This window comes from Gasterosteus aculeatus, chromosome 10, assembly GCF_964276395.1.
Source record: "Gasterosteus aculeatus chromosome 10, fGasAcu3.hap1.1, whole genome shotgun sequence".
NCBI lineage: Eukaryota > Metazoa > Chordata > Actinopteri > Perciformes > Gasterosteidae > Gasterosteus > Gasterosteus aculeatus.
Window position 1 is genome coordinate 14,514,671 of NC_135697.1, and position 9,864 is coordinate 14,524,534.

General features: G+C 46.6%; 1 protein-coding gene across 2 annotated transcripts in view; it reads left to right on the forward strand.

Moving 5' to 3' along the window:
- Positions 1-9,864, forward strand: part of rpl15 (ribosomal protein L15) — a 338,976-nt gene that overhangs the window by 244,758 nt on the left and 84,354 nt on the right. The gene's annotated exons all lie outside the window — the stretch shown is intronic.

Here is a 9,864-nt window from a genome sequence, read left to right on the forward strand (position 1 = left end):
CATCAAATATTGATGATTATGCGTATTGCTTTCCCTGCCATTGATCTCGAAGTCCACCGATGCCCAACCGAAGGGCTGCAGTGAGTAAATAACCGACCACACACACATAACTCTATTTTGAATGGCGTGAATCTCTCTGAGGGGTCTAATATTGTGGCGAACATGGCCGGCGGTGAACCTAAAGTCGCATGAGTGCAGTGGTGCCGTAGCTGCACTGTAGCTCAGCACATCTATCGTTGGGGAAAAGGCCAATAAAATGCCGTTCAGGCTGCTTTATTCACTCGGGTAACGTCGGAGGGGTCACTCCGCAGGGAACTATCCCCCGACCTTGTGTTTCCCCACCGGTCTGATGAGGAGTTTCATCACATCTTGGCTGAATGAACCTTTTTTCCAGCTGCAGGCGGCTGTTTTAAGTAAAAAAGAAAACCTCTGAAGAACTGCACAACACCGTACCAGGACTAAAGAGACGGGCGTCAAGTGGCCAGAAACAACTTCCACGTCCGTGAAATTCTCAAAGACCACTTAAAGCCAAGTGGCTCAAATGAAAATCGCTTGGCGTAACGCAGCTTTAACGTTGGAGGTGGTGGATCGGTAAACCTCCCTGGGTAGTTTTGCAAGGCGGTGACGTGACCTACATTTGTCCTTTAGGTAAGGAGACCGGTTGTGAAACGCAGCGAGCACACTGTCTGGTTTCTACACTGCACGAGGACGGAAGCTTTGGAAGGCAACTTTGTTTCACATCCTTTTTGACAGTTATCCGGGTCGCCCCCGTTGTTTGCATTAGGATGAACACAAACTGGGCTCGGCGTTTAGCCTTAGCTATTCCGGGGGACCCGGTGAACACTAATTGCCTCTCCTCCACGGGTGTTCCCTCCTTCATTTTTATGCCACATCCAGTGAGTCAGGCAAACCTGCAGGATTATTGATGTGTTTACTGTCGGAGGGGAACGCCACTCCCTGCCTTGGGAAACCCTGAGGCTCTCAATTGTTGAGCAACACCGACTGCTGCCACCGCCTCCAATTGGGAAAGTTGGGACGTGCTCTTCTCTGTTCATAATGAGGCAAAATCACAAGGGAAGAGATGGAGGCGCCCTGCGTTTTTGACTCAGAAAGCTGCATTTTAACCGTGGCCTGTGGATGTCTCCGTTACAACCCGGCACAAAGGAAACGTATCTGTCAAGACCTCGCAGCTCCCCTCAAGGTGCCACAACCCGATCCAGCTTTCAGAGAAATGCTCCGGTCTCACTGTTGTGCTTTTTTACTGTTCATCGTATTCTCTGATCGCTTGTTTCTTCACAGCAACACGATGCTTGTGGTGGGGTTTTTTCTGGACGTTCCAGCTCGCTCTTCTCTTAGCCTGTTTTATGTTGGTCTCCACAAACTACTGAGAAAAACACCTGGCTCATTAGCGGCTAAAACTATGTTCAGAGCTGGGTCTCCGACTTGGTCCGCCTGCTGTTTACTCTACAGCGCAGATACTGTGGTGTGGAGTTGGTTTAGGAATTTTGGCTGAATAACAGGTGCTTGAAAGGAGGTTAATGAGAACACTGGAACCATCCAGTTAGAACGTCAAAGGCACATAAAAGCACAACAATGAACTAAAGCGATGCCAAAGATGCCGCGAGGAACTGCCAGGTTTAGTGGTACGTTTCGGAGGTTCGGGACTGTGGCCGAGACCTTTCGGTCATCCGAACCGCTGTTAATACAAACGACACTGATCGGTGCAGCTTCGCGCCTTGAAAGAAGTTTAGCTGCAAGCTCTAACGGGCCTTGACAGAGGCCAACGCGGCTAAAACGTGCTGCTTTTTCATTTCAAAGACTGCAGCCGCTTGAGTCATTTGTTCAGCACGTGTTCAACCAAAGAAGAAGGAGAACGAATGACTGAATCCCCGGCTCTTTAAAATTAGAACCTGCGTTGTTTGTGTCCACTTTGGGAATATTTGGGTTCCGCTGCAGACGCTAGCTTCGGGCTAATCTATTACACTACTCCACTTTGTTTTCAATGTTTGACCTTAAAAAACCTCACTGCTCCTTTTTTTTCCCCTCGCCGTCAATCGGTCCATAATCCCTCCCCCTCCAGCCCTCCCTCGTCTTTACAGCCAACCCCCCCGCGCCGGTTACACAAGGCGGAAGAACGTGTGGTTTTTCCAGCGGGACTCACTGCTGTGTGCGGAAGCTGTGGCAGCGGAGGGCCGGGGCATCTCAGCCCCGGCGCTGCCAGTGGCCGTCCCAGGAATGCACCCTCTCTGCGGGGCCGACCGCTGTCACCGAGGCACTTAGGCAGGAAAAAGGAGACGTTTTTTTTTTATGTCCCCCTAAAAACAAAGGGCTGCATTTGGCTCCCACGTTGGAAGTACATGCACACGTGTATTTTTTTCTTCTTCTTCTTCTTCATTTTCCAAACCAAAACAGCGTGTCACATCCCTTTGATGACTACAAATACGTTTTAATAATATAATATTTAAAGTGTCCCCCCTCAAGCGATGCTCAATGGAGAAAGGGTTCAAGCGGACGCAGTGACAGACTTCTCTCAAGTGTACCTGGCATAAAGAGGTTTAGCTAACACTACCCGACACCTGCATTTAATCCTATTTCAAATTGCACTCTCAACCATGAAATCCACTCACAAGAGGAGAAATACACGGCGATGCAGTGCCGAGGTGTTACACAGATAATCTTTCCCCCGCCACTTTTCCCCCACTGGCTTTAAAGCAACAAAAGGCAGCAGGTACAATTAAGGCCTCGGGTAGGTAGGTTCTAAAGGAGGAGGGGTCGGGTTGTTTGTGAAATTAGAAATAAAACGGGGGGAATGGTATCACACTGTGTCGGCGGGCGGTGCCAGACATATGGCAGACATTGGTTGTAACCGCACTGTGAGGATTTCTTTGGTTTGCCAAAGCTTTGATTTGACCCAGTCCCATAAAACCTCCTGATGGTGGTTGCAGTGAGTTAATCACATGAACTCTTCCAGGCCCTGCGGTCCGCTAACCCAGCACTGATCCCAGGACTCAGGCGTTGGGTCCGTACGGGCGTTTTTTGGGGGGGGGGGGGGTTTCGGCACACAACATGGCCTCGGAGGCCACGGAGCGGAGCAACGTGAACGGAAACCGGGCTTCCACCACGTCCTCAAACGCCACATCGAGCCGAGGCTCCTTTGCGACCTTGGAAATGTCAAGAAAACAACCCGGCTTTTAGGAGCCGTTCGGGTCTGATCTTCGTTAACAGATTGAGCTTGCCCAGTTTTTGTGGAATTGTGGTCGTCAAAATTTAAATTGCTCCAACGTAGGTATAAAAGCCAATGTTCAAAGAGCCTTCAACATATCCTCATACAATGATTCATGTGATACTTTACCAAATGGGACTTTGTTATTTTTTCCTTGTGTTCTCCTCCCGCTGCCCAGCAACACGAAGGATCCCTTCGCTCGCAAACGCCCCGAGGCTGCAAAAAACCGCCAGGTTAGTTTGGGTTTAAATAACCGACGACGTAGGGGATGTCATGTGTCATCATTGACTCCGTTTCACAACAGAACACGTCCAGTTGCGTCTCCATATTGGTATTCGACCCGCCTACGCGCCCCGGATTGTTGCGGGAGGGGGGGAAAGAAACTAGAAAGAAACTGACACTGACATTTTGTCAGATGATGGGATGCAAATTGTGGCCTTTTCTTCTGTGTCTTGGTTGCATAAGAAAGATACTCCAGAACTGAAGTACAATCAGGTCGAGAAACTACATTTTCCCGAAGGGCAGCAGTCGGACGCTTCGTCCACTAGCGGCGCAATTGCTTTTCGCGCACAACTTCTAAACTTTTGTTTGGGGAGTCGGCAGGACTGCAGCCGGTGAGGGGGGAGGAGGGGTGGGGGGGGGGGGTTGGTGGCGGGTTGACAGGAGGCCGTAAAGAGACGGCAGTAGACGGAGCGGGAGGCCGGGCGTGACGGAGGACGGGACGGCGGGTGCGGGTGTCACCAGGTGCGGTTCCCCTTGTCTCGTCTGTTTCTCAGGAGCTTCGCCTGGCTGATCAGGGACGACGGGACCGCTGCTCCCAACCTTCAGGTCACGGCGGGGAGGCAGAGCATGCGAGTCGCACACTGTACGGGCCAGACGTGCGTCGGCATTCAGTAACATGTGCTGGTGCTGCATGTGACAGACCCCCTCCTCCCCCCCCTCTCTCTCTCTCTCTCCCACCCTCCCCTCATTTGTCTCAGCTCCAGAATAGACTGGGCTGGGCAGAGAGGAAATGATGTGGTGCTGAATTTAATTTCTCTGTAATTTCTATTATCTTGGCCGTCACGGACTAACACTGGGGAACGAAAATGGAGGAATAAAAAAAAAAAAATGAAAAAAACACAACAACTTGGATTAGAGAGAGAGAAAAAAAAAGGAGTTCAGAGGGTCGTATATCATTAAGCAATTGAGAAAGTTAATTAGGCAGCTCTGATAATTATTGCCATGGCAACCTGAGCGCACTCATGCAGATTTGATTAACGAGGTGCCATTTATCTGCGCTGGCTAGACAACAGGGCCTGCACAGAGCTTGAGAGACACCTAAAGGTGGAAGCGATGTAACGTGTGCTTTATTTACAGCCACAATGTACGCTTGTGTTGCATTTAAAGCACATAAAAGCATTACAGCTTCTTTTGGAAAAAGAAAAATATACAATGGGCAGTTTTTATATTTCTCACAGGGATATCGGAGGTGAAGCAAAGCTTTAATTTTCTAGTTTTACTACTAACACTATTTAAAAAAATGACTGTCGATGGCATTGTATTGGGGATGTTGATGGGATTTACAACTACGGGAGTGTGGAGTATATAAGACATTAGGGGTGTTTGTGGATTTCAGCACGCATGTTGCCCTCTGGTGGAAAAACAACATGGTTTTAAGCCTGCGTGCCTTTCAGCTGAAGGGTGTCCGGGGGTCTTGTTCTGCAGCAGGCCCGTGCATCGTCAGGCCCAGAGGCACTTCATTGTGCGGTGGGGACAATTATTAATGGCTGCTCAGAGAGCACGGGCACAGCGGTAAATGTGGAAAAAAAGAAAAAAGGAAGCACTAAATAAGAAAAACACACGGCGCATTTGAAAAGACAAGCTGAGCCATTTCAAACGCAATAGCTGTCGCCCATCACGACTCGATTCAAAAAGAATGAACGGATAGGTGCTCAAAATCTTCAGAGAGTATCTTCATCAAAACGACACATTTAGCATGTGCTAGAGACATGCTATCAGAATCACTTTGCAAAAAGGAATCACTTAATTAGCACTCTCAAGGGTTCTTTTTTATGTGTGTGGGTTTTTTTTTTACCATAGACAGGACCGTTAGCAGCATGCAGACAAAAGTGAATACATGAAAGTGAAGTAAGCTCAGTGGGAGATTTCTCCAGGGACCCGCTAATCCTCCTCCACATCATTTCACACACAGCCAAGTGAGAGGTATGGATTATAGTTTATTATACAAATATCAAGCACAGAGGAATTCTAATAACAGTCATATCAATTAAAGCCCGCTCACTCCGAGCGTTTCATGAGTATCTGACAATGGCACTCGCTTAGAAAGCCGCATTCTGGTATAAAAATAGAGAGAAGGGGAGAAAAAAGAACATTGATTTTACTGTCACAAATACGGGTTTCTTCATTGAGCTCCTTTGAAGTCAATCCTCACCCACAGTTCGTAGCCTTGTCGCAATCTATTACAGGTACGTCTACTACTCCTTTTCTGCCTTGTGACGTTTTATTCCTATTTTCATCACTAAATAAGCTACTGACCAAATATTATTCGCACAAAGAATAGAAGGTGGTCAGGGGAAATATTATCCTGCCAAAAAGTTGCCATTCCATGCATTGAAAGCTGATCTATAGCAGCCAGTGTGTGTGTGCTGCTGCAAATGCATAAAATACCCTGTAGTAAGAAATCATTTAAAGCCTCAAATGTCAGGTTTTTGCTATATATTTTTCTCCTTCGCTTAATCATCACAGTAACAGCATGCGCTCGTCAGGAGGAGGCTGAATATCAATGCATCTGCAAAATGCATGAAAAACAGATAAAATTCCATATGTCTCTAATGTCAGCAATATAAGAAAAGGTCAAATATGAAAGCTGCCACATTCAACGGCATAAATTACCCTGAGTATAATACTCCCCAAACTCTGCATTTCTGCACAGCGTTTTAGCCTCTTTTAGCCCACAAACTGCAGCAGGGGGCCGCCAGTGAAGGCAAACACAGAGCTGACGGAGAACGTCACACCATTAGACTTCGTCAATTGGGCAGACGTCCGTCTCCATCGCTGGTAGCTTCTCACGATGTCCTCTGGCTCGCCCGTGCTCTTCACTCACATTGCTGCAAGCAATCCCAGCGACTTATTCCTCACGCGTTGGAGCACAATACGGGCCAGAAAGGCTTAGAATAATGTTCAGGTTGTCCCACGGGCCTGAATTCACATTTGGATTTGTAAAACCCAGCTGTTTATTCTTATTTGTTGGGCTCTGGATTCTGCGTTCTGGATCTATTTCCCTCCGTCCCCTCCTCTATTTCCCCTCCTCTGAATATCTGCACAATCTATGAATTATTAATTCCTCTACAGCTGTCAATCTTCAGCTCTGTCGGATCCCAAGATACAATTTTTCTTTTTCAAATGCGTCTGGAGTTTGAAGTCTGCTCACATTCAGCAGGTTTGGCTTTCTTTCAGTCCAGACTTTATTATTATTTTTTTTTTGAAAAGGCCCCGCTGAGCACCAACAGCAGCAAACAAAGACGTCTATCTGGCTCGTCATGCAATCCCAGCAGGCCTTTCAGCTCCTCACGCCGGCCTCCAGCTCCCCTGGTGAGACGCTGCTTTGGGTCTGGGGTTTATCCCTGAGAACGTAGACGCCCTGAACAACATGGCGGAGTTTAACCTGCTGGGGCTCCTGTGGTCTCAGGCACATTCGGCCCAGGAAAGCCCCATGTGCCACAAGAAAGAAAGACACACCGAGGCCCTTTCATTCATTCTTTATTACGATGGGACAATTGAGAGAGATTGAGAAGAGGCAAGTGGACGACATGCCAGTAAAATATATGCCAACATGATTATATTACCGGTGGAATATATTGGCACAAATCAAAGAAGAGAATTTAAAGTACAACAAATCGTGGGGAACACGCAAAAAAATGGGGTTATGGCATTGTAAGAGTCCAAGAAATAACAAAAGTAACCACATACAACTAATGGCATGTAATGGCCAGCCCGCTAACAGAAAGTGTTATATAGAGAATACACAGAATGTAGAGGGGAGCAAACAGACTAAATACAGCACCCAAGGAGGGCGATAAGGAGGGACAGGCGACAGCAGGGCTAATGGAGGACAGGTGAAAACTGACAGCAGCAAACACACAAGGGCAGGAACTCTGAATCGAGGGACACAATAAAAGAGATTTCATAAATGGTCTCAACTTCACATCTGTTGGTGTCCAAAAGCTTCGGAAAAACGTTACATTCCTGGAGCAGCTTACCACTTTCTACCGTCTGCTCCACAACCTGCACTACAAATATTTTCACTTTTAAAAATTCTACTCTTGAATATAAAACGTGTGTGTTCATCTCTGACAACAACAGACTGAACCGAGCTTGGCCAACAGGGCTAATGATGCTAATGAAGCTAATGAAGCTAACAAAGTTATCATAGCTAACGGAACTAAATGCACGGCACGACGGACAGTTACTGTTTGGTGGAAAGTTTAGTTCCACCTTAAAGTTTAGTTGCAGTTCAAAAAGAGACCATGAGAGCAAGAAAGCATCTGATATACAGTCGAGACAAAAGGGTTTTTATTTAAAGACTACAGCTGGCACACATGGAGGTCCGCCCTACCTAGTGTTTATTTCGCTTGATATTTCCTTACGATTTGATAAAACAGCTGAATTGATGCATAGAACGCCCTCTGCCCACGTCCTGCCTCGCTGAGGTCGGCTTCTTCGCGGCTGAGGTCAGCGAGGTGTTCGGTTAACAGGAGATAATTGAGCTCCCTTCATCGCATCCGGGTGAAGCCCTGGAGGAGCTTCCCCTGCCCCGGCTTTACAAATTGGGAACAAATTCATTCTGGCACTCTGACAAAATGTGAATGCCAAAGCAATGCAAAGTGAAGTTGTATTGTTTGACCTTAACATACAGCATCTTTATTTAAACATGCTTTTCATGCCATGTTCACGTAGCTTAGCTTGCAACATCTTGATTCAATGCAGAGTAACGTTTCCAAGCAGCACCAGCGCTGCACACTGACGTTATAACGCCAGAGGAACAAATGTTCTGGTGTTTTAGAAAATGAATTATTTTCTGCAAACAAAAGGCTTCTCCACGGGGAGGACGGACTTCAGCGTCGGCTACCGGGTCACGTTCTTCCTGGGACGCCTCGTCTTGTTGCTATGTAATAAGTTGCAGCCAGTTTCATAGAAAAATGATAATTACTTCCAGTGAAATAATTCCCTCACACAGGCCAACGGGCTGCGAGCGCTTGGTGAGGACCAGAAAGTCACTTTGTGTCCTGCATTTAGATTAAGAAGGAAAATGGCATTTCTACCAATATGACCGGTAATCAGAATGAATCACAATCCACTTTAAAATATCAAATATGAGAATGGACCGAGCTCTGCAGTGTGCTTCCTACAAGAATACAAAACCAATCAACTACATTATGTTTCCAATGCTTGGACCTATTGTAACTTCTGTCATGGAAACATAAGGATTATCAGTGCTAATCATTAACCGCCATATAAAGTGCCATAACTGACGGACTCTATTTTTCCGATTCTGCTTGTAGCTCATTTACGTCACCTGTACATATTCACTCCGTTTAATCAATCCAGGTGCGAGTGGAATGAACAGCTTGTATTAAGAAAGTAAGCCATTATTGGAAAAACTAAATAGATTACTAATCGCATTCATACTTTATGCCGACGTCAACAACCTGTTTCCTTGAATCCTGGGAAACTGAAGATTAGAAACAGGTTGTAGTTCTTAAAAGGAAAGCACCTAAAATAAAGAGGACACACGACCCGTTTTGAACTTTCTTTATATCCAGCATCAAAATGCAACGTACCATCTGAACACAAATAACTAAAACATATACAGTATGTAGTCAAACAGAAGAAGCATAAGCAATGCCTCAAGGCAAAGAATTCTACACTACAGAGTTAAACATCTTTAGACAGTTTAAACTACATTATGTCACAACTGACCCAATACAACCAAAAGAATGAGGATTGAGGTCTCCATAGAGAGTGTGTCCCGATCGGCGGAGTCTGATGCTTCCCGAGCTTCCCGGTAGGCCGCTAATGCTGCGTCGGCTTGAAGTGATTCTCGTCGATGGTACAGAAGACGTGGCCTTCGTTCATCAGAGAGGTCAAGAAGGTTCAGCACAGAAGGAGAGACGGGTCGCAGACGGAAGCATCAGCGCTCCCTCCTCGTTGGGTAATCATCCATCACCACCCAACGTGTGCCAAACATCCAGCGTCCACAGCGCCGGCGGCCAAGGCCACATGTTTGAGGTCAAGACGTGCCTCTGACGCCGGTCGTCCAGAGGCTGTCCAGCTGTGTCTGCAGTTCACGGAGGCAGATGGCGGCCTTGAGGAATGACCGCCGCCAGAGCACAGTCAACACCTTGTAACGGGAATCCAGTGCAAATTATAATTTACAGCAAGTTCCACGAAAGGAAAGGCTGTAACCAGTCGCCATGAGTAACTGGCTGGTCACACGTCTCGTAATAAAAAAATATTGTTATTGCTGCAAATCAATAAAACGTATTATGTTAAATTGTTATTTCCAATTTTCTTAAATCTCTTTACAGTAGAGACTAAGAAAACTGTCGGTTTGATTTAACCTTGCATATTTCCCATGA